General features: G+C 37.5%; 1 protein-coding gene across 2 annotated transcripts in view; it reads right to left on the reverse strand.

Annotated features, from left to right (window-relative positions):
* tenm1 (teneurin transmembrane protein 1) overlaps positions 1-13359 on the reverse strand; it is a 160116-nt gene extending 146757 nt beyond the window's left edge. For both annotated transcript variants that reach the window (XM_079607920.1, XM_079607919.1), the window contains exon 1: positions 12962-13359. The gene's annotated coding sequence lies outside the window, so the exon portion shown is untranslated. The remainder of the gene's footprint in view (positions 1-12961) is intronic.
* Positions 13360-26273: the final 12914 nt, after the last annotated feature.

The following is a 26273-nucleotide window of genomic DNA, read 5'->3' on the forward strand; positions in this document are numbered from 1 at the left end:
TTTGGAGAAATATAATTTCCATTGCTGTTTTTATCCCATTGGACACTTTGGAAAAAATATTTCAATGTAAAATAATACACTGAAACACATTTAGAACTAAATGCTGTAGACAGTTTAATTTGTATAAAAAGCTCATGTCAGCCTAAAAAGCTCTCCCATTGTGAGACTAAATTTGCTTTCTCTCTCTTTCTCTCTTAAGCATTTCCCCATGTTAAATAAGATTAACGTTTTTATTTGTAAACTCATTATTTCTAGGGATGCACTAATATTAATTAAATTTTGACAGATAAGCTACTAATTTTTTTTCATGTTATTGCGAGTAACTGTCTGATATTAAAAGTGTGCACCATTTTGTCTGAAATTAAAAATAACACTAAAACCAATCATTTTAAAATGCTACTAGTGCATTTACCCTTGAGTGGAGGCCATGTCTCGGTCGTATACATCAGCCACACATTACTTTTTGTCAAGTCACGTATACAAGGTCATACATATACGTATACATACATTCATAAGGGTTCATATTACTTTATTCTATCAATGTGGCAGAGAATCATGGGACGTCATGTGACTCCACATGCAATCCTTGTGCGTTTTACTACCTTAACCATCATGTTTCTAAGATTCTATGAATATGAAAATGCAAACATATAGAACATATTAAATTTCTTCCACAGCATCATTACATTATATTGTACAATATGGAAAATGGATATTCCTTTTGGGATTTGCTAAATATTATATTTAACAGTGTTGTTCATTTATTGGAGTTTTTAAAAATTAAGTGTGTGGGGTAGATGGCAGCATATGTAATAAAAATGTAAAAATATAGGAAATTATCAAGTAGAATTAAAATTGAATATCTTATCAACCAAAACATTCAATATCGAACAGTACTGATACAATTTAGTACTTGATCAAAAGTGTGGGATCAGTAAGATTTTTAGGGGAATGCTCAGCAATGTAGTACTTATTTGATCAAAAACACAGTAAAACAGTATTATTGTGAAACTTTGTATTGTAAATACTATTAGAATATAAAAAAATAACTTTTCAATTGTTAAATGCAATTTATTCCTGTGATGGCAAAGCTGAATTTTCAGCAGCCATTAATCCATTCTTCAGTGTCATTTGATCCTCTAATATGCCAAAATCATTCTAAAATGCTGATTTTCTGCTCAAGTAACGGTCACATGTATGATCTGTTTTGCTTGAATTCTTGTCCCTGTGTTTTGGTTTGACCTAGTTTTTTTTCTTATCAGTTTTCCCACCACTTGCTTGTTACTATGGTTACTGATTAGTCCTCACCTGTTCATTGTTCTGTTGATTACCATCCCGGTGTATTTAAGCCCTCAGTTTCTTCAGTCCTTTGTCTTGTATTGATGTTGATATGGTAAGCTAGTGTGTTACGCTGTTAATTAAAACGCCATTTTAAACTCCTATAATTTCCTCTAGTCTTTTGGATTATATTAACAGCAAGTGTGACAGTAACATTTATTTTTATTATCAATATTGAAAGCAGTTATGCTGCTTAATATTGACCCCAAACTTTGTAGTGTACATTAAAAAAAAAATCAACTAATAACTGATATGGTTCATGTCTAGTTGTTTCATCAGTTGCAAGAGCTGCTTACACTCACTCAGGTCAAATGTCCTGAGTGAGTCTCCTCAGGTCTCCTGTGTACCAATCCAGCGCACAGCTCACACTCCATTAGCACCTTGGACAGAACCACAACTCAGCTGAAGACTGGAGACGTGGCATGGCTTGAGTCGATTCATGCTCGCCAGGCTAAGGCTACACAAGACGACAAGTAATGCTGCTCTCTACCTCTTTTCCAATCTAACAGAAACAGATGAGGTTTATGCTGAAGCAACCAAATAGACAGTCTCTCCAAGACACTCCAAATTCATGTTCCGCCTCCTCAACCCCCATCTCCTGGAGAACTCCCGACGAGTACACAGACACACAAGGAGCTCCCATAGAGCACTATCAGTGCACTCTAGCACGACAGAAACTGACCCATCGGCTACTCCAAAACCTCTTCAGTCTGATCGGCCTCTTAATACTAAATAAACACCTCTCCGAAGCATTTCCACCATGACCCTGACGTGCTTCTCTTCATTCCCGGCACACATCCGTAATAATCTCTACAACAACAAAAACACTTAATGTCAAGCATGCAAACGGTGGCTCTGATAAAAATTCATAGGCTAATACAATTTCACGACGTGATATTTCAACACTGCCACATTTCTCCAAAATAATCATGCTGGATGAAGACAAAAAGAGCCCTGCTTCATTAATTATGCAGCAGAATGTGAAAATTTATATCTATTAAATTATATAAAATATTAAATTTAAATGAACAGCTTTATGAGGTCCCTGACAATAACAAGTGAACAATGATTCAGCGAGATGTTTTATATTTTCTCTTTCAAGAATCCAAATTTTTCATGTGTTCTTCTTTCCCCCAGATGAAAAACACTTCTCACTGGCAACCCCTTTGATTCGGTGTGGTGAGATGACTTGTTAAATTATTCAGCTGTTTGCATTTTCTCAGCTTGATCGACGTTGTGACATCGCTACTAATGTCATTGTCATAGAAACTGAGAGTGTCATATCAACTGTAGTGAAATACAGTGGATATGACCTCAAATACAGGCTTTGCATTAAGCATGCAATAGCTAGTATGCAAATTAGAGAGGAGGAATACAAATATCTATTTGTATGTGCATTGGAAAAACTGACCTTAGCTCGAGGAAACGAACCAAATTAAATAATAAGTGTAACAAAATATTTCTTATGGTCCAGATGGCTTTATTTCAGGTCTAGCGCTATGCTTTCTCAACAGAATCCATGTCAGAAGCATTGGAGGGAAACAGTACAGCAGTGGAATCAGATCACGTCTACAGGGCTTTGAATCTCACACCCAAATCAGTCATAGATCTTTGGCTAAGCAGTTACAGGTGATTAGGTGAGGGCTTTACAGGCTTAAGGCTTCTTTAAACGCACACACACTTACACTTACAATTATCCCTAATCATTCCACAACAGGTGGCCGGTTGGAGTCCGGTCTTGAGGTGAACCGTTGAAGTGCCCTTATTACAGGTTAACAAAGCACCTGCAGTGGCACAGATGAGAGCCTGACAAGGCCCATTTTAAAGGCTGTCTCACTGATAGCAAACTCTTTCCCAAACGCCTAATCATCTCAATGCACTAAAATCCAATCATACTTAAATTACAGCGTGGCTCAAGAACTTCAGATTGGAGGACTGTGTTGTGACAAAACTCATGCCCATGTGCTTGATTAATCACTCGATGGGCTTCATCAATGACGCCAGAGAGCTTTCTTTAAGAAATGGTTGTTACAGCAAATGCTTTGCATAAGAGAATTCAAGTGTGAGCATCAGCTAAGAGAATCATCAAGGATTTTAATATTTATGATCACAGTGATCAAATACTGCATTATCACCTAAGTTATGCACACTAATCCATATTTCAAAAGCACATATGGTACCATATTAACGTGTTTACATATATGATGCGTACATTGTGAGGCCAGTATAATAATGATTATGACTCATATACTTTTAGATTACATTTTAATTTTAACAGTTTATTATGAGCACCATGCAGAGTGAAACATATTCAGCTTCTTAAATTAAGCTGTTTAACTTAAAAGGGATAGTTTTAATTTATTATTATTATTCACCCTCATGTAGTTCCAAATCTACAGGCTTGCCTTTCTTTGTAACACAGAAAATATATTCTTGTGCATACAATAAAAGTCAGCAAGGTGCAAAACAACACTGGACCACATCAACTGTCATTGTATGGTCAGAACAAGAATGTATGAATTAATATGAGATTTGGAAATGTAAAAAAAAAATCCTGACTTATTCCCTTTTTTATTTAATAATTAGTATGGGACAAAACAATAATTGGCAGTACCACCAAGGACCCCCTAGGGGTCACAGACCCCGTGCTGAAGACTCCAGGTAAAGCTGTTAACAATCTGGACTGATTGTCCAAGATATTACCAGGAGGGTTTAATCCAGTCTGTGTTAATTCCAAATACAATCCACCCACTTCCTATGATGTCCTGTCACCTCTCCACTGTCCTGGACAACCTGGACGGGTTACTGTACGTAGGTTGCAGGTTCACACCTCAGCAAAGGACAGCTACTGTGGAAAGTTACTAAGTCAATGTGGTGCCCTTGAGCAAGATAGCAAGATCGCTCCTGAAATTAGTGTACTGTACGTTTCTTTGGATAAAAGCATCTGCTAAATGACAAGTAACCAACCCCGGCACCCTGCTGTATGATGTTTCTTACTTTGCAAATGAGTCTGCTGATTAGAATAAGAATATATTCCAAAATGTCTCATCAGTATGTTAATTACTCTAAACCTGCAATGTAAGATGTGTCATTAAATCAAGTTGTACGGCCATATCTGCTGGGCACTGTTACGGGCGCTCGAGCTGGACAATGCGTCTTTTTCACCTATTGTGTTGAAAGGCAGCATAACCTTTTTAAAATGGATGGAAATGTGTGGCATGACCTATAGAGTGAGGACGCCCCCTCCAACCCCCTCCAACCCCAACCCCAACATATTATGCATTTTCAGTTCTTTTGAAATATGTAATTTAACAGAGGTAGATAGAGAGATACATTACTGTTTCCAATTTACCTACTATCAAAAAGAGTTTGCAATACAAAACGCAATAAATTCACACGGTAAGGTTAAAACGCACAGAAGGTTAAACCAATAAAAAAAGCATTTTTACAGTCTGCTGTGACATATGCTAAATATCATTCACACATAATATGTTTGTGCTGGAGGATAGCGCAGCGTAGACAGAGAATATTTGCTTTCCATCACGTAAAATAAAATGTGTTGTGGTTTTTCATGCATTTCAAATATCTAGGAGTGAAAAATCTAAAAACATGAATATAATCATTCAACTGAGTGCAGACGCTCGGTCAATCTGGTCATCGCTGAGACATGTTCTACATGCTCAATCTTATTCACATTATTCACAAATTGTAGGAAGACAATGAGAATGATGAGGGTCCATGCTTCTCAAACACACATATCTGAGACTTAATGAGTGCGTCTTAGAAACCCCATTTATCTTCTAGAGCTTATTTTTAGAGGAAGACAGTTCCTATAGTGAATTAGTTTCATTGAACAAGAAATGTAACGTTCAGTTTAAATAAATTAATAAATACAAAAAAATAAATCAAGATTTGTTTTCTGGAGTTTTGAGAATCCTGCATTTACAATGACATCAGTCTTCTCAAAAGTCTCTGGAACTACAATATGTTCACTGCTCCCTACACACTCACTCAGCCAGAGATATCTGTAGAGTTCCATTAGCTTACTTACAATTCAAGTAACACAGTGTCCTTGTTACATATGTTACATGTACTTACCGCAGTAATAACAGTACTTTATGCATAATTACATGCAACTAACCCTCAACCAAATCCAAATCCTACCCTAACCCTATAGTAAGTGCATGTCGTTAATTACTATTACTCAGTACTTAATAAATATATAATTACACTGCAACAATGACACCTTAGTGTAACCCAAATTCCTTCACTTAAAAAGACCTGCAACGTCATCTAAAAACATGCAGAGTTGTGCAGATCAGGGCTTTAAGTATGATTCAATTATATACTACAAAATATAAATATGACAAACATTATATTTTCAATTATCAAACATACATATTAACAAAAACATGCAGAAAACCTCATTTTTATAGCAAAATAATAATTATTCATATTCTACTCTTATTAAATGTACCATTGTTCTTCTATAGTATCATACTGAACTGACTGACAGCTTCAGTGATTATAAAAGGAGTGCTCTTTACTTGTAATCCAGTCTCAATTTGAAGAAAGGTTTTTGTTTTTCATGAGACTTTGTGACTTTCCTTACTTCATACTTCAATACATAAAATGTCAAACTTTCACAAAAAATTGCTTTCTTGATTATTTGACATTTTATAATAGTGATTTCATAATGTCTACTCTAAATATAAATTCAAAAGCAAAACTTGTGAAATATATACATATATTAGGGAGTGGCAACGGCTATATAAGCCAATAAGTGGAACTCTGCCGTCAATGGTATTTTCTTTTGTATTTGTACCGGTATATATTTTTTAATAAAAGTGTTAGATTTCCTACATCTTGAAACTTATAGTTTTACAAACGGGGACAATCTTTGAAGGATGGATTTAATTTGGATAATATATGTAGAACTTTGAAGTGCTGTAAAACACTTGAAAATCTTTGAAAAGTGCTTGAATTTCACTCACAAAAGGTTGTTTGAACATGAATAATTCAATGTAAAAAAATTAAAAGAATGTAAAAAATCTGTTTTTTAACAGTGATTTCTGCGCTGAATTTGAATGCTTCTCACTAGATCTCACGGCAATGTAGGGGTGGGTAATGTGACCAAATTCTTATTTCCCGATAACGATATGTTATTTTATCTCATTTCTGTTATAAAAAAAATAAGACAAAAGAAGCAAATACAAATATGAAAAATACAATACAACTAAAATATGACATTAAACTAATTAAGTTTTCTAGTACAATAGGTTTATTTAACATGTAGTTAGAATTAGTACAGAAGTTTAATAATGAAAATTAAAAAAATTAAATATTGCATAGTCTTCACTGTATGAACTAAATATAAATTTATTCTTATTAAAGCTAAAAAAAGTTATTAATTAAAAGAGCAGTAAGTTATTTTCTCTTCTGTTTGATTCACATTAATGACACAGAGCAGCAGGTATTAGGCTGCTGTCACCTTAAGACCAAACGGTTCAGGATATATTGTGCATATAACTCTTTCTAACATCAAGCACGTCCAGCTCTTTATATTCGCAATATACACAATTTAGAAAAATCTCTAACGATAGACATTTTATACATGGTAATGATCATCATACTGCCCAGCCCTACAGCAATGTTAATAGTTCTGCTGCAAATCCAAATGCTTTCTCACTGAATCTCCCAGCGCTGTGTAGTACTGTGTCACGTTTTTGAGATCGGCTCGCGAGTAAACCTGTTCTGAGCTCGTCCTGCGCTTTCTATTATTAGTCCAGGCTGATAAACGGTCTGTGCGTCTCAACCCAAACCAAGTGTGGGTATCTGCAGGTTGGAGTAATGGAAGTGGAGAAAGGTGGGAGGCATGGAGAAAGGTCTTTATCATTGGTCTCGAAAGCTGTCTGTCAGGGTGTGGGGTAAGGTAAGGGGTTTGTTTCTGTTGTGGCAATACACCTTTCAGCACGCCCATTACTCCGACCTTAAAGTGTGTATGTCAGGTTAAATTTGTAATTATGATTAACACAAAATAGTTAGGGGAAATACACGTTTGACAAGTTGATGTATTGTTTTGTATGTTTTTATCGATACCCAAAGGCAGAATATAAGATGAAAAAGTTAGTTATTTTCAGTACTAACTTAAAACTGCCCCTTCCCCCAAACGAATCGCTTGACGTCATAAGAGGGAGACGTCTCCCCAGCTCGCTGAGCAGTGTTGATAATTGTACGAGCCTCTCTCTCTTTTTTGTCTAAATAAATGAATAAATAAATAATTTAAACAAATTTAAAATCAACTGTTTTAAATTATAAAAGTGAATTTAGACATCACAACATTATAATGTACATTTTGAAAAATATAAATTTTGGAAATTGCAGAAGATTTTACATTTAACAGCGTTATTAAATTACTTATGCTTTCAAAGATTAGTTTAACTGACAGCAAAGGTAATCCAAATGTAAAAATAGTGGTACAATCCATTATAAACTGAAAAACTAAGCAGACATCTCTCAAATTGGCTGATAACCATACTGATATAGGCTATCATGCATCCCTATGCACAGTGTTTATGTTTATGAAAACAGATGTAATCATTAATGGTTAGAGTACATTGTGTTTTCTTAATGTTTATGTATCATGCTGTAGCAGTCACCTATCTCATCTGGTGCTTTATACACAGGCACAACTGCTAGTTAAACCAATCTTGAGGTCAATTAACCTGCATAAAGCATTGAGTGGTACAAAGGTAATGCACAGGAAGTAAGTCATATATCAAGGTACAAATCTTCTATATATAAACTGTCATTTGAACTGAACATGTACAACAGCAACAATGTGAAATCTCACTTAAGATGTTAAGATTAACACCCTGTGTAATCCAGTTCACAGGGCACTACAGTGTGATTGTAACATACCCTGTGATTAACAGTCACCACAAAGCCAGGCTACAAAACTGAATGATAATACACTGCATCTATTTTGACATCACAGTCCTCTATCTCAGGGATAATATTTCAACTTGTTCATTTTACAATTACCGGTATTTATTTATCTTCTCAAGGAGAAGAAATGAGGAAGGAAACCGAGATGGAAGAGGCATATGAAAAAAAACTGAAAGAATAAGGTTAATATGAGATGTGTAAGGACTTTTAGCTCACCGTTATTGAATTGGAGTGAGTTTGGGGGTGGGTCAAGACTGTGAAAACTACCACCTTCCTTAGAAAGACTACAATCTATCTGAATGGCATAAAAGCCAGGGGGCTTACAAAGTAAAGAGGGTAAGAGAGGAAGAGAGGGGAAGTAAAGGAGGAGTGAGATTCACACTGGGGGTCTGATAAGAGGATACGAAAAGAGGAATGGGGGGAAAGAAATATAATTAACCACGAGCACAGCTCAGAGTCCCAGCATGCTTCTGTATTAATGGAAGTGCTACTGTAGATAATGTGCTGCTGCATTTTCTAGCAACTGTAAATAGTACTTTCTTGTGGATAATGGTTGAGCTATACCTTCTTCGTTTATATATATATATAGGCTATATATAATTTGAACAAGCAAAAACATAAGCCCTAAACCATTGCTGAGATTTTGAATCCATATAAAATACTAATTTATAAGTGTATCCTACATTTACAAGCAAATAAACATCATGCTGTAGTGAATTCCTTTTAAAAAGAGCTATTAGTGTAATAATAAGTTTCGACCTATTATTATAAGTAAAGATTTTGCTCCACTATGCTGAATACATTGTCTTTTCTGACCTTAATAATGCCCAAATAACCTTGAAGTATTTAGATATATGCAGCAAAACAAAACACTGGTGATTGGTCCCCTGGTTATTGCTCATCAGCGCTTTAAACTTCACTGAAGTATTAAGCAAAAGACACCATGCTGGTATAATTAACGGCTGTGTGACTGGCAGATCTGGGTTGGGTAACTGCAGCTTAATCCCCTGTTTCCAGTACAGTATTAATCCAGACATGAGGGAGTAGTGCTAACATGCTAATGTCAAAGCTGAGGCCAGTTGACAGCGGTGGCTAATCTGTAATGAAGTCCAATATATTCCCCCTTGTGACACCAAACTGTTTGATAAACCCTTATATGGGTTTGGGTTTCATATGGTTGATCTGCTATAATTAAAGTTGCAGCAATGCAAACAAATGAATAACTAAATGCTAAATGAGCATAGTGTACCAAGCCTATTCAATAGTGGTCGATCATAGGGTTTTTGATGGCCGATGCCAATAGCCTATCTTATAGAAAATTGTGGCCGATGTGAAACCGATATAAAAGATATCACTCTATATAATTCAAAGAAAGCCAATAAGCACAACTGCTGCAAATACATTTTTGCTAAAATACTAAAATTTGAAATATTTGTTTGTGTGGTTCATAAAATGTATTCATCTGAATGTTCTGATTACTTCCATTAAAAAGTATTACACATTGTTCTATTATTAGATATAACTGTTGAACAAAGATGGTAAACTAATGCAGACAAAGAATGGGCATCTGCACATTGGTCAATATCAGTCAACCACTAATATCCACACCTCACTGCAAGCGTTTGTTAAAATATCCATCCAGCATTGTTATTTTCAACTGGAAATGAATTGATTACTATTGCAAAAAAAAAAAAAATCTAAAAATGTCGGTTAAAAAATGTTAAACGTCGAACAATAGTACCCCTGGGCTGCACTAGCTGCACGCCTATGATGTATTAGCCTCTCAAGCCGGTGGAGCCTGTCAGAAAGCGAAGAACTCTCAGTATTCGCTCTCTCCCAGTGAGTATGGCGTTAATGAAAGCTGAACGCAGAACTGTAGCATTTGCTGAGAGTGGGAGAGAGCAGGCAGGAACCCCTCCGGGTCTTTACCTCTATTGTTAAGAGAGGGTGAGGCATAGCAGGGGGTTAATGCCAGCGTGGGTAGCTACCGTCCCTGCTAAATCTTGACATCATAAGGAGAAAGAGACAAAGACAGGGACAGAGGAAAGGGGAAAAGAAAGGTGTACTGTAGCATATATTTTTAGAAATACATGAGAATATGAGTAACACAATCTCTAATGTCAAATATGGCACTCCATTAAGGTCTAATAATCTAATGTTGATAATCTAACTCTAACACATTGGATTTATGTTTCCAATCCCAACAATCCACACAAGATGAAGAAATTGGCTACCAGTACAGAATGCAAGGCCTTGCTTCGATTCAGAGGACTACGTGCCAGACTGACAAACTTGAATATCCCCCCTGGTAATAGAAATTCCTTAAATATGGGAAGCCTTACATATTAATCAAAAGGTCGGGAGAGAAAATCGCAAATATAATAAGGCATTTTACATTTAATTTAGTGCCATTTTCTAATAAAGTAGGCAGTGTGAGGTTTTGCATTTCAGAGATATTTCAGCATAATAACAAGACTAGAAGAAGTCACAAAAACTTCAGGCTAATTCACCAACGGCAGACTGTCACCAACACACACACACACAATTTTCTAGCACAAAAATACTGCATGCTCATACATGCCATTTAGCACTTGCTTTTCACAACTTACTGTTAACCACTTGCTGAGATAATGTGCCTGGAGCAACCTGGGGTGTCTTACTTGAGGGCACATTAATGATAGAGCAAGACTGTGATTTAACCCAAACCTGGATTTGTGTTGTAATAATAGGCCTAAATTAAAAAAATTAAATAATGCACCATCAGCATGCTAAAAAATACATATTATAGCACCGTCATACACAAAAATGTACTGTACACATTTTGTATTAGTCAGTGTTCAACGTGGGCCATATAACACGCCAATGCGGATACCGACAATACTGTAGCCTACCAGAAACTCTCATCAAATGCTGGTACTTCCTTTGTAAATGCTCGACTATATAGCGTACCCTGTTGCTCTCACTAGACAAAGACTGTTAGTGTCACAAACCAAAGTTTTGACCATCAGCATTACATTTGGTGTATACTAGCTTAAAAGAACCCTCAATTCAGAAATGAATGGGCCGTTTGACCGACATATTAAAACACAAATCACACTTAGCTTCATTTTATGTAATGTTGAGGGATGGGCAATAGTAGCAAACATATCTTGTTTACAACTATCTGCAGCCAAACAAAATTCTTTAAAATATTTAAAATATTCATTCTCATAAGTATACCATTCTGCAAGAAAACCCAGAGCTATATACATTAAGCAGTCAAATTAAACTAATTAAACTCATGTTTTTTGGAGATCATCCTGAAATGTAATTTATGCTGCATTCTGCTTCAATGTATTCCCTTTAATATCGTGAGTTTTAACACATGCAATTGCTCTTTTAAGAAAAGACATAAATGTATGTTTAAATAAACTACTGAGTTGTTTAAATATGCAAATAAATATATTATTTGTGTGTGTGCTGTTTCTGTATGGTGAAAATGTACGTGGGATAAATTTCTGAGTAAAATATTGAAAAGAGGCTCCTGAGTAAAATTTTAAACAAAAGCAGTAGGCCTAGTATTATAATTAAATCTAATCAATATTACAATTATTTGTTAATCATTTTAAGATTAATAAATAATGATCCTGATTATATATAGCCTATATCTTTATTTATATAGAGTCTACTCTATACACACACTTATATGCAAAGAAGTGGAGTGCCCTGGTATTTTTTGTCTATAACATCTAGAATAGCCTTCTATAAATTCTTTATTTAGTGTTGAATTATATGAAACACAAAATCTTGTGCCCCACCTTCTCATCTGGTATAATCATAAAAATTAAATCAAAAGCATGGCCACTTAAACTCCCGACCAACTCTATTAATGTAAGCAGCGGTTTCTCTCTAAGGGAAACTGAGTGAATAATGCACAGATGTGTCGCAGACCACTCATACACCCTAACGGGGAAGCGAATAACAACACATGAGAAACACTGGATTCGAGCAGCTGGTTGGGGTGGTATGTATTCGCTGCTAAAACGAAGAAAGTCCCGTGAAATTTTAATATTTACCAGTACAATTGCCGCGACGTGCAGGTGACCCGGTCGTGCGCGAGACCGTGCTCATATATTTCTCCGTGAAATCTCCTCACACTGATTTAGACCCGTCTGCTTTATTCTCACACAGAACTCGTGGAAATATATATCACAATTAAAGAGTAAAGGACCGTAAAGGTCGCATTCAGTCAGTCAAGTTCACAAGCAGCGGGTAATTGGTGTCTCGTGCCCAGTCGATACTGTCAAGAATGATCTGCGCGCGGCGACGGCGGGAAAGCTCGCCTCTAAAAACGAGAAAGTCTCACGGTGTATGGATGGGAACCGAAGCCGTTTTAACGGCTGCATGTTTGTGGATGTCTGAGCTGGGAGAGCCTCGGATCAGTTACACAGATGTGCTGCGCAGGAGAAAAAATGACCGAGCTTCTTCTCAATAATGGTTTCTATATTTCTTATCGGATAAGGAAAAGAGAAGTGTTTACTTTATTAGAAAACGTAACGTTACAGCGATGGACTGCAGTCATTCGTTTGATAAACTGGATTCACGTCTGTATTCAGCGTAGGCTATACGAGCAAACACCCACAAACACACGCAGTTATGGAGAACCGGTTATGTTTACCGGGGTTCTGCTCCTTACCTTCGTCAACGCTGAGCATGATTCAGTGTAAAATCCCCGGATAGATCATTTAATCTCTGGTAGATATGTAGGAAAAGGGTCCGGCACCGAATCCTGGCGTTTATCCTTCAGAAAGCAGAGCTCCTCGGTCGGAGACGCGGTGACTCCGGTGAGACGGCAGAAGCGCGGTGCTCGGTTACCGGGAAATGCGCGAGAGCGGATGCTGAGTGAAACGGGATGCGGCTACTCATATACACAAGCACACTCGCACGCGGAGGGAGCGTCGTATTCTGAATGGTTAGGATTTAAATTCAAGTCTTCACGGATTTTTTACTGTCTGACACGTTCGGCATCACCGGGACGTACCATTCAGTTCTCGTGAGAAAGGGGGTGTGGCAGCAGGAGCGGGGCGCGGGTTGCGCGTGTTTACCGGCGCGAGCGGCCGACCCTGCGAGCACAATCTCAGTCCGACCAGTGCGCGCGCCGAGGAAACATCCACAGAGTGTGACTGATTTTCTAATAACACCGCTGCTGCACTGGATAAACACTGCCAATAATCGTTTAGGAATATGTTTTGCGGCCTAGTTAGATAAACATCTACAATAAAACACATGTTATTGGAAAAGTACCTCTAGTTATTTTAAAAACATTACTGTAACTGAGAGTGTGCTGTTAGTAGCCTATAAGGGCCCTTGCTTTTCTCAGCATGTGGGCCAGGGCCACTCAGAGACCAAGTGTAGAGTAAACCCAAAATCACTTCCATTGGTACCAGCTAGTGGTCCCCACACCAAAAATAGTATTAAACATACTAAATAAAGTATTAATAAAAATGTAAAACTGCAGAAAGGTTTGAGGTATGGGTTAGAAGTAGATGATAGAAAATAATTAGCCTGGTATAAAAACAAAGTAAATAGAAAATCTCCAAGAAAGTATCCACTAAGAAACAAACAATTGTGTACGTACAGTATAGCCTATGTGTATGATAGCTATAGCCTTTATCTCTCTCTCTCTCTCTCTCTCTCTCTCTCTCTCTCTCTCTCTCTCTCTCTCTCTCTGTGTGTGTGTGTGTGTGTGTGTGTGTGTGTGTGTGTGTGTGTGTGTGTGTGTGTGTGTGTGTGTGTGTGTGTGTGTGTGTGTGTGTGTGTGTGTGTGTGTGTGAGAGAGAGAGAGAGAGAGTGTGTGTTTTACAAATTAATAGAGTGTTTTGATGATATTAGTGTGTGTGTGTGTGTGTGTGTGTGTGTGTGTACTTGGGATCAATATGCTCAAAGACTTAATGGAAACAAATCTGTTGTGTTTGGACATCAATACATATATCAATGACTCAATGGAAGCATATCTGTGATCAGCCAAGGTCACAGTAAATCATATATATGAGCATTTAATGCATTTTCCATTGTGTTGCATCTTTCTTTAAGGTGACCTGAGCTCATGTTCAATAAAAGCGGGCTATTTCGCTGTTCAAAACTTTTTTTTTAAACAGAATAACAAACTCATTTATACTGACATGCAGTGTTGCACTTTAATAGCAGACCTAGAGCCAGAGCCGTTTCTGACCATTTTTGTTATTTTGTTATTTTGCAGACACATCATTCATGTAAAAATATACAATTTCAATATACCCTACACTAAAGATTTGTATTTCTGATCACTGTATATCTGATAGCATTTGGAGAGAGAGGGGGGGGGGGGGACATAAGCTAACATTCAGCCACTTAAATGTTATGGAGTCAAATCCATGCCACATATATTTGCAAAACAATAAAGTATTGCAAAATAAAAAGTTTTCAAAAGAAAAATAAAGTATTGAGCCAAAAAAAAAATGCAAACAAAAATGAAGAATTGCAACAACAAAAAAATGTAGAGAGAGAAAAAATAAGTTTTGCAAAGAGTAATAATAGGAAAAAATAAAGATATAATTAACTCTTTCTCCGCCAGCATTTTTTTTAAAAGTTGCCAGCCCTCCCCAGCATATTTGATCATTTTCACAAAAGCTTCATGGCTCCCAGAATATTTTGTTGTGCGAATATCTGAACATGCAATATATCAGAAGAAAGAACAGAGCCTCTGTTTTTTTTTTTTTTTTTTTTTTTTAACACCTTTTATTAGCTTAATGCATTTTTTTTAACGTTTCATAAAAAAAGCAACATTTTGAGCAAAAAGCTGAGAAAACTATACGTTCTTGTCAAAGAATACATCCGGATCGGATTCAGAACGATGATCAAAACCGAGATGGAGTCGATCGAGTCCTTCAACACCCCTAATGCTTGCACAGTCCTAGCTCATCCTAGGTCGACATTTCATTCGGTAACATAATGCAGTTTTGATTTATATGCGGTTTAATGTTGATGATCATGTTATTTTACATATGCACCTGCTTACATATGCTATCGCTTGTTTCTGCTTCTTCTTCGCATGTCTTTTGAGCAGGAGATTCAGTACTCTTCCAGAGGATGCCCAATAGCGCTGAAGCCTTCCCTGTCCTGATGTCATTTCTATCCATCCTAAATAGTATTTGAGATTAGAATAAGTGTGTCTCAAAGCATAGTTTGTTGAAAAGAGTATGTCAAAAGTCCCCGGGTGGTCTACTATTTCCAGTAGATTTTCGATGTGTGGATCTGTGCACATATGGCCCTGTCCCAAATGGCACACTTTAGTTCACATGCACTTTCAGTCTTGTGGACTTACAATGGCTGCCACGTGCTGGTGTCTGTTAAGTCCATGTAAGTAGGGTGTCCCCTTTGTCATTTAAGGTTTCAGAAGGGTGCTCGCGAGCGCCCCCTTTGCGGTCGAGATTGTCAGACTTCTTCCCAACAGTCAAAGCGGCGTCCCGTCACGAAAGTGCGGACTCATAGGACGATTGCGAGTGTTTAGAGTGCCATTTGGGACAGGGTCTACAAAGGCTAATATTGCCCACAACCCATTGCGCTTTGGCGATTTTGGTTCAGAACAACAAACACAAGTAAAAAGTGTTTAAAACAAAAAACCTACAAAACATGGTGAATATACGCGACCGACAGTGAGAGGTTTATATTATATTTCATCTGCAATAACAATGTGGACTTTTATAAAGATCCATTTGGCCATCAACCTTTAAATCCATCATTATGCATTAATATGAGGAGTTCTCCACATGAAAGACCCGCGACTGCAGATCAACGTGCTACTGCATTTCTCTCCGATATGGTAGCAAATGAAATGAAATGTGGAGGATTTTAACTGTGACAAGATGATTGACAGGCCAGTTTACTGTGACAGGATGTGTGTCAGGATGCGACAGAGCGCAACCCTTAAAGATGCAATTGTATGACGTGATAGTATGTCCCAAAGCTTGCTGCACACTCAAAAGTATGTACTTTTTCTTCACAAAAAGAGTACATACTTTAAGGGCGTAGTATAAGTAGGCGACACAGCATAAGTCTCATAAATCACAGAAATTTCTGTTAATGGCAGGGAAAGAGTAAATTGCAAAAAACAGTGACAGCTGAAAAAGAAGCTTAAAGGGTTAGTTCACCCAAAAATGAAAATAATGTCATTAATGACTCACCCTCATGTCGTTCTAAGCCCATAAGACCTCCGTTCATCTTCGGAACACAGTTTAAGATATTTTAGATTTAGTCCGAGAGCTTTCTGTCCCTCCATTGAAAATGTATATACGGTATACTGTCCATGTCCATAAAGGTAATAAAAACATCATCAAAGTAGTCCATGTGACATCAGTGGGTTAGTTAGAAGTTTTTGAAGCATCGAAAATACTTTTTGGTCCAAAAATAACACAAAATAAGACTTTATTTAGCATTGTATTCTCTCCCGGGCTTAGAACGACATGAGGGTGAGTCATTAGTGACATTATTTTCATTTTTGGGTGAACTAACCCTTTAAGAACTTGATCCTAGAAGTCAAAAATCAAAGTTTGATTCTTAGACCTTTTAATTATGTATGATTACATTCTTTCTCAGAATACATTCTCAGAATTACATTCTTTTACATTAAAACTAGCAGTAATTTTAAACTAATATAAACAATGACTTCAGTGTGCTGGCATCCTCCGGCAGGTTAAAAGGTTTTAAATTTAAGCAAACGCTGTTAATACACATTTAGATAACAAAACGAAACCATACACATTTTAATGCTATAAAAGTGTGCACATTGAGAGAAATAAACAGCAGAAGCAGCTTTTTCAGACATTCACGTTAGCGAGTCGCCGCCCAAGGCTAATAATCAACACCACTTTAACTGATCTCCAACTTCTTTAACTGACAAACGCTAAGTGAAACGCACAGAAAAGTGGATTGCAAAGGGAAAACGAAAGAGCTCACACCTGACTCAAATTCAGAATAAAAGGAGTGTTACAAATTAATAAGTTTGTATGGCCATGGAATTTATTTTTTGCAAAATCATTGCTGCTAAAAATCTATTAATAGTATCAAACTTCTTAAGCTTATTTTACAGCTGTCATTGATCTTTTCCATTAATTATATATAAATATATATACATATATGGGCGTAGGTTTGATTTGAAGCGGAGGAATCAGGAAATTAATAGGACAATGTATTAAGGTTTTTAGTCTATAAAACAATACTTTTGTTTGACCAACAATACGTAAATGTAGTAATTCTGTAATGTTACAGATAATAAAGACAAGGAGGCAACAGAGACTTAACTTTACTCCGTTCATAGTGCAATCTTGTTCCTTGCTTTTTGAAGAAGCCAAACACATGTCTGTATCTTTCATTAAAGGAATATAGTTCACCCAAAAAATGAAAATAATTTACTCACCCTCAAACTGTTTCAATCCTGTATGAATTTCTTTCTTCTGCTGAACACAAAAGATGATATTTTGAAGAATGTCAATAACCATACAGTTGTTGGACCCCATTGACTTCCATAGAAGGACAAATTAATTCTATGGAAGTCAATGGCTAACATCAACGGTTTGGTTACCGACATTCTTCAAAATATCTTGTTTTGTGTTCAGCAGAAGAAAGAAATTCATACAGGATTGAAACAGTTTGAGGGTGAGTAGCCTAAATGATGACAGAATTGTAATAAAAAAACTAAGTGAACTAACCCTTTAACAGAAATTAACTCTTGGCATATTTGTTTCACATCAATACTGTCCAGTGTCCTGTTGGACATGGCACACAGCAGTACTGTCAGTGTCAAGTGTCACTTGTGACCATTGCTCTGAGCCATGTTTTCAGTGTTCTAAGAGCACTGAAACTTCTTTCAGTCCAGCTGATGAGACTGGGATGATTGGATCAAACAGGCCTCTCATTTCAACAAGACCAAGCCTTCACCAGACCAAGCAAGGTTATTTTTTCATGTTTTATGGGGACTTTCTATAGACATAATGATTTTTACTGTACAAACTGTATATTCTACCCCTCTAGACTAACCTTACCCATCACAAAAAACTTTCTGCATTTTTACATTTTCAAAAAACTTTCACTTAGTCTAATTTATAAGCTGTTTTCCACAGAAAAAAATCGTATATTGTCATCTTTGTGGGGACATTTTGTCCCTATAATGTAGGGTTGCACACAAACACATTCTCTCTCTCTCTCTCTCTCTCTCTCTCTCTCTCTCTCTCTCTCTCTCTCTCTCTCTCTCTCTCTCTCTCTCTCTCTCACACACACACACACACAAACGATTATGTGTGCCACTTATCCCGCGATGGTCATACAGTAGGCTATATTGTAAAAACGGCTATCCCCAAATCAATATTTGATGCGAGTTGCCCATATTTTTGAGCAACTGTTGATTTCTCCCTCGCTTACCGCATCTAGGTTTCCTTCGGATGAGTTTTGCCAACCAAATGTAGCTACAGCCTCTCACAAGTTAGAAAGAAAAATCACAAAGCCAATCAGTTTAGCGATGTGTGTTCAGGAGGCGGGACTCCGATCTATTAACCGTTTGTGTAATTGGGCATTTTACTCTATTTTACTCAAATGAGATGTTTCCTGGTTAAATAAAATACGTAATCATAAAAGACCCAACCGGACAACAGTGGTTATATATATTAAATATATAAAACATTTTATCTAAATTATTGCTAGGGACAAATCTGTGTCACTGGATATTGGTAGGGACACGTCCCTAGCGTCCCTACTAAATTCTACGCCTGCTCTGTTTTATTTTTATTTTGCAATTCTTTATTTTTGTTTACAAAACTTGTTGTTTTTTTTGCTTCATTTTTTTTTCTTTTGCAATACTTTATTGTTTTGCAAATATATGTGCACTTTCAATCTCATAATGCCTGCCCATCACATTTGCATGGTTTTACTAGTATGTTGTACTTATCGCTGGTTACTTGTTGACAGTGTAAGGTAAATGCTGTTCAAAGCAATCAAACTCAAAGCAAATTTAAACATAAAAAAAAAATCCATCAGAGGCACTTCCTGCAATTTTCAGGTTGTTAGCAGTTTGTGGTGCCTCTTATTTGTGACTGGATGCCTTTGACCACATTTGAAGAATTCGGGGGGTAATTTTATGCAGACGAGGCCATTTCATGGATAGGATAGAGTGCTTAAACATGGGTTTAATGCATTTAGCAGTAAGGCACACTTTCTGAAGTGAAAGTGTGTGTGAGACTGTGTTGTAAGATGTTTTTTCAGTGTAGTTTATTGTGTTTTTTTCTGATGTGTGTGTATGTGTGTCTGTGCTGACTAAATGGTCTGGGGGGAATAAGTTAACATTAGCATCTAAAAGAGTGAATCTGCGGCACTCCGAACACTTAGATCCATTATTTATGACAGGAAAATAACAGATGATTAGACTTCAGCCTGAAGATTAGAAGGCTGGCTGTGTGTGTGTGTGTGTGTGTGTGTGTGTGTGTGTGTGTGTGTGTGTGTGTGTGTGTGTGTGTGTGTGTGTGTGTGTGTGTGTGTGTGTGTGGGCTTGTACTCTGACAACAAGCAGTTGGTCTCTTAACTGATTGTATAGATCTCCCAGCATGCACCTGTTCCCCTCTGATCTGTCAGTTGGTTTCTTGGGAGTGTTTATCTGTGTGTGGCTTGAGTGTGTGCAAGTGTCCATATAATGAGAAAGACATCCATTTTTGGTTCTGGTCCTGAGTCTCATCTGTGTTAGTATCTCTGCTGCAGTAAACAGCCATAATGATCCAGAAAGCCATTGATGTATGCACTGTCTACAGATATGTTAAAAATGGCATTACTACTATATAGAAAGTAAGTATTCTAAATATTCTCCCAATCTTCTATTTTCCAAATGCATGTTAGTGATCTTAGTGATCATAAATTTAATTTATTTGTTTTATTTTTGTTTAAAATTGCATAACTCAATCTTCTGGTAAAACACCAGACTTCTCTCTGTAATGTATGCCAGACTTCTCCAATCACAAGGTAACATAATACGTTTTCAGTCCTGTATTTGAGTCCTTAATACATTTACATTCACACAAAGTTCCGTTATTTTATTGCCAGCAGCCATATCACCCTGCAGCCCAAGACCAGTTGCCCACTGAAGCTAAGCAGGGCTGAGCCCCTGTTAGTACCTGGATGGGAGACTCCTGGGAAATCCAGGTTGCTGCTGGAAGAGGTGTTAGTGAGGCCAACAGGGGGCGCTTACCCTGTGGTCTGTGTGGGTCCTAACACCCCAGTATAGTGATGGGGACACTATGGCCCTGTCCCAAATGGCACACTCCGGACTTGTGGACTTCCTCAGAGTCCACACTTTGGTGACGTCATGTAGTGCAGACCTATAGGGCCCTTGGCACGAGTCCACGAGGGCGCATTGAGAGGTATTTTTGGGACAGACTCGATCGTCACGCCGGAAATAGGAAGACGGTCCGGTTGTTTAAATATTATATTTTTACATTTACATATGACTCAGTAAAGCCCTGACATTCAGTTCTATTTATTGAATGAATCATAATGCGATCGTAGCCTATTATTCAGCAAGCTATTTATGTTTATATTAAATATAAATATATATTTATGTTTGAGACATCAACCACTGGTTGATGACCATAATGTTTGTAGGTAACAACTGGTAAAATGTACACCTAGGTAATACAAACCATAATGATATTTACACTTAAATATTTTCTTCTCAGCCATGTTAACAATTGTCCGTGAGCGAAAGCTCCTCCCATTGTCTGATTGGCTTTACGCAAGGATTCCTGGGTAGTTAAAGTGCGTGAAGCCTGCATCTATGCGGGCTTCGCGGAAGACCGCTTCAAGGGTACAAAGGGGGCGCTGCTGAGCACACTTCAGAGCGTTAAAATTATGAATGGGACGGCCTACGGACTCGTAGACTCAGCGAGCACGCGCAATTTAAGTCCACGAGACCGAAAGTCCACAGGGCCTTTGGCCAAAGACCGCCGTCCTTCGGATGAGATGTTAAACCGAGGTCCTGACTCTTTGTGGTCATAAAAAAATCCCAGGATATCCTTCGAAAAAGAGTAGGGGTGTAACCCCGGCATCCTGGCCAAAATATGCCCAGTGGCCTCTGTCCATCATGGCCTCCTAATCATCCCCATATACTGATTGGCTTCATCACTGTCTCCTCTCCACCAGTAAGCTGGTGTTTGGTGAGCGTTCTGGCGCAATATGGCTGCCGTCGCACCATACAAGTGGATTCTGCACATTGGTGGTGGTTGAGGAGATTCCCCCCCTTCTATGTAAAGTGTTTTGAGGTCTCAGAAAAAGCGCTATATAAATGTAACGTATTATTAATGTATTATTATTATTTATGGGAGTGACAATCGCTTTCTATAACTGAACTCACACCTGTAAAATTTCTGGACTCATAACCACATTCTCGGAAAACCTGCGCTGTGAACGGAACCGGACTGGACAACTAGGTGTCTGTCACGTACAGTGCGAGAAAGCCGCTGCACAAATGCATGTCTACCGTGTGTTTTATTCTGTGGTTTCACTTTCTGTAAATTACAGCGATGGAGATATGAGCTGTTTTTCATCTGAAGGTTCGAGATCCAGTCACTGTTCTCCACTGGAGCTGCTCCCGTCAGTTTTGTGTTCTAAGCTCAACTCAAATGCTCCGCTCCCCACTTGAACTTGCTGCTCGATTGAACTCTTGTCGTATTAATAAGCATTTACAGTTTTATGGATGTCGCCGTATTTACTTTGGTCACTGTCTCTACGGTTATTGGTAATATAATACAGGCATGATTCCTGTTGCACATTCACACAAACAGTATTCGAGACACACACCTGTAAGTAAATGTGGTCGTCAATCCCGAAAACTGACAGTTTGAACGTAGCCTTTGTCTGCATAAAACCTGCCCTTTTCTCGCAATTGACTGCAACCTCGAATCGGCCTCCATCCAATCAACAACCAATGAAATACACAACCTACTTTTTTTATTTTCGATAAACCATTTCACTTTGATGTATGTCACAGTGCAGAAAAAAAAATGGCTACCTCTTTTACATTGCTACTTTTAAGCAGATTTTATCCCGATAAATTAACCCTGCATTTCAGGTCCTGTATACCCAGTGCAATGCGCTCAACTTCCATTTCACTACAAACAAGACAAAGGAGGCAACATTTGATCCAATGAACAAGTGTTTTGCTGTTACGTTGTCAACATAACATTCCGATTCAAAATAAATTGGCAGTAACGCATTTCTCTGGCATCTAGCTTCATATAGGGAGCACTAAATAGAAGGTTGCCCTGCAACCTTTAAAGTTCACACTTCAAGTGCTCTGCTCTCTGAGTAAGACTGGCATAGTGATGATCAGATTGAAAAATTTGAATGAAATTTCCTGTGCAGTATACAACCCAAGTGTACTTGGCTTTAAATTTTAAAGAATTGATAGTTTATTTTAATTTACATTTACATCTCCAAACACTTGACCTTAATTACAACCAAACGCACTATATATATATATATATATATATATATTAGGGGTGTGCAAAGCAGCCGGTATTTGTCTGTATTTTTCTATTTGTTAAGGCTGGGGAAAGTATTTGTATTTGTATTCGAGTAAAATTCAAAATAGGTGTAAAAATTATTATTTTTTGCATTACACTTCTAATTTACGTTACAGTGTAAGTATTCTTTAATTATATCCATTATAATAATTATGGATATGCAATATTGGTTGATGTTTTTCCAGAAAATAACATAAAAGCCATTACCTCATCCATGGTTACACCAACAACTAATAAAATACCATTGTGAACATTATGAACCCAACCACCATCTGTCCTTGTTGGAGGACGCTGAACAGACAAAATAAAAACAAACAATACTTCAAAGAACTGTTCTTCTTCTGAAAGAACTTCTTTCTAATGCACAGAATTCCAAGAACTAAACTTTATCAACCCCTGACTGGGAGATCTGGCAGATCTAAGTATATAAATATATATACTTTATTTTTCTGCACTTTTACGTCTGCTCTAGATTCTGTTCTGCTTTATCTTACTCTTGAACCTTGGTATTACGATACTACAAGTATTTTTAACTCATATGATGCATTACTTTTTGATGTTCCCCATCTGTCCTCATCAAGTCGCTTTAGGTAAAACCGTCTCCTAAATGACTAACTGAAATGTAGGTTATAAAAACCTTAAAAGCTGAATGGGTGCATGATGAAGCTGTATGGTATTGAAGAGTCCACTGCAGCGGGTTGCATCACAATGTCCCATTCGCTTTGATGTGTTCATGACCCGTTTAATCTCTGAAGGTCTAAATGCAGCGAATTTTGGCTTGCACTTCTGTAACCGAAGCTGAAATTATTTTCCCGTGTAATGGGTTAGTCACTCCCTCTGGCTCCGCCTGCTACGGTAGCCATGTCCCAAACTCTCGCTATACTTTGAGCTGGAAAGAGATTGACGGATCTGAGCGAACCGCTCTCAATGTTTAGATGGTGCCTGGGGGGGCTCAATATTTACACTTCTGGGAGGGATAAACCCATGAATGGCATATGAATAGTAGTCAATGAGCAATAAACTGGGTTAAGAGAATGTATTATAACATATAAAATCTTACATAATTTCACACTTAAATATACAAAACCCTACTTCATTTAGAGTCAGATATGATTAAAAAAAAGCTTGTTGGTTCAGTAAGATCAGATGTTAATTCAGTAATTCTGATGGAATCATTGTTCATTCAGTGAAGGGTTCAACAGACTGATTCAGATTTAAAATGAGCCTTTTTTTATGTGACTAGCCTAATAAAAGAAATGGCTCATGAGTAGGCTATTTATTTGTGAATCAGACTATACTAATTGTGCTGGATGTTTTTGGATTTGAATGCAGCCTGTGGAGACAACACAATTATAAGACTTATTTCCTTGGCATTATTTCAGAGTACACATTCCCATCCAATCCAATTCAGACCACAAGTTCATAACTCAAGTACAATAACATTTCTTTGGCCATTGTTGTAGATTTCAAAGTGGAAGGGCGCTGTGTTGTTGAATACTGGAGCAGGAAACACTGCATACATTGTATTTTTAAAGAGTTAAAGAGTGTAATTTCTTCAGTAATAAAATACTTGCTACTATCCCAGTTTAAATGTGCAGAGACACAATAAATTATTGAGAGGTCGACTTTCCCAATAATGTGTGTATATATTGTCTCTGTGGGGCACTTCCAACTGTGGGAAGCCTATTAAAACGGTTAAAATGATTTTTGCAATACCATTTGATGTCACTTGTTAAAATCACTTAACCTTTTTCAAAAAAGGACAAAAATATAAATAAATAATATCTAAATAATAAAAAAATGGATAAACAGCTTGAATAGTCACTGCATTCTTTAGTTCAGTAGTTTGATGAGAGAGAGATATCTTTACAATAAAAACGTACGTACGACTAGCAGCGAATGACTTTCAATCTGTTGCACTGAACTGAGGAGGAACTGATGGTAAACCAATAAGTGGAAAAGGGTGTTTCATGCTCAAATATTCAATCTGTTTATCCCACCCCTGAACCTAAAATAAGGCAAAACATTATTTATAAAAAAAAAGAAAAAGTGGGCAGTTTTTTTTTTTTTTTTTTAAATGAATGCAACGTATACAGACCATACACGGTTAATACTGCATAGCATGCATTAGCAATGTTAACATTCTGACCCAAAGCATGTGTGTGTTTATATCAGTGGTTGAAGCAGAGCTGATCTGGTGTCATATATTGCCACCTGAATCTGAACTCTGTAAGTGCATTAGTGCAGAAGAGTTGATCCACGGTCAGATATTCCCCCTGAGTCTGAACTCTGTAAGTGCATTAGAGCAGCAGAGCTGATCAGGGGTCACATGCTCCCTCTCCACTCACATGTATCCTCAAACATATTTGTAACGCTGGTATGACTCTCCTGTACAAAGATGTTCCATGGACACAGATCATAGACTTAAAGGGCAACACAAACACACTGCTGATGTGCATTCGTCCTGTGTGTGAGAGTATAAAAGGGTTATGGGATAGATTCTTGACAAAAGCATGTTCGTAGGTCAAAAACAGATCATCTTCCTCTGAAATCTGGCCTGTCCCTCACCTATGAACTTTATTCGTATAAATTTAAAACGCATACAAAGAAGGCTTAGATGAGCCTCCAGTGAACAATTGCAGTGAGAGGAAAGACTCTTTTCCTATTCTGCAGCTTGTTAAGAATGAATGACACCTTGTCTCACTGACACTCTCGCTGTGTGTGTGTGTGTGTGTGTGTGTGTGTGTGTGTGTGTGTGTGTGTGTGTGTGTGTGTGTGTGTGTGTGTGTGTGTGTGTGTGTGTTTGGGTCTGACATCATGCCCCACTACCTCTGAAATGAGGGGCTGCATTTTCTGATCCAATGAAGCTTGTGATTAGAATGAAACTTTATGACAACGAGAATCTCTTTTACCTATCACAGAGCTTTCTCTCTCTCTCTCTCTCTCTCTCTCTCTCTCTCTCTCTCTCTCTCTCTCTCTCTCTCTCTATAAACGAAACAAAGTTTCAGGCTTGAAGAGAGCGTTTCTCTTTAGTGGTATCCGAATTTAATGGACCCAGTAAGATCATGTTGGCCACATTGTTAAGCACTGCTCAACGACTGAGTGTCAATTACAGATATTTGACATCAATCTTTGTGTACATGATTTTTAGTGAACTTGTGTATTTTTGTTTACACAGCTCTCAGGATCTGTGTCAATGACAGTATGACTTGCAGTAACTACTGTATGCAGTTTTTTAGGGCTGTCAATTAAAAAAGTTATCTAAAAAATGAACGAAAAAAATAACAATTTATCTCGACTATCCATAATAAAGATATTTCCTACCGTCAGAGCAATTTGACCTTGCAGTACCACCTTCAGGTTTTTGTGAGTTGGTAGTAACTGCAGTCCAACTGCTACTATGGGAAACAA

This window comes from Phoxinus phoxinus, assembly GCF_949152265.1.
Source record: "Phoxinus phoxinus genome assembly, chromosome: 3".
Classification (NCBI taxonomy): domain Eukaryota; kingdom Metazoa; phylum Chordata; class Actinopteri; order Cypriniformes; family Leuciscidae; genus Phoxinus; species Phoxinus phoxinus.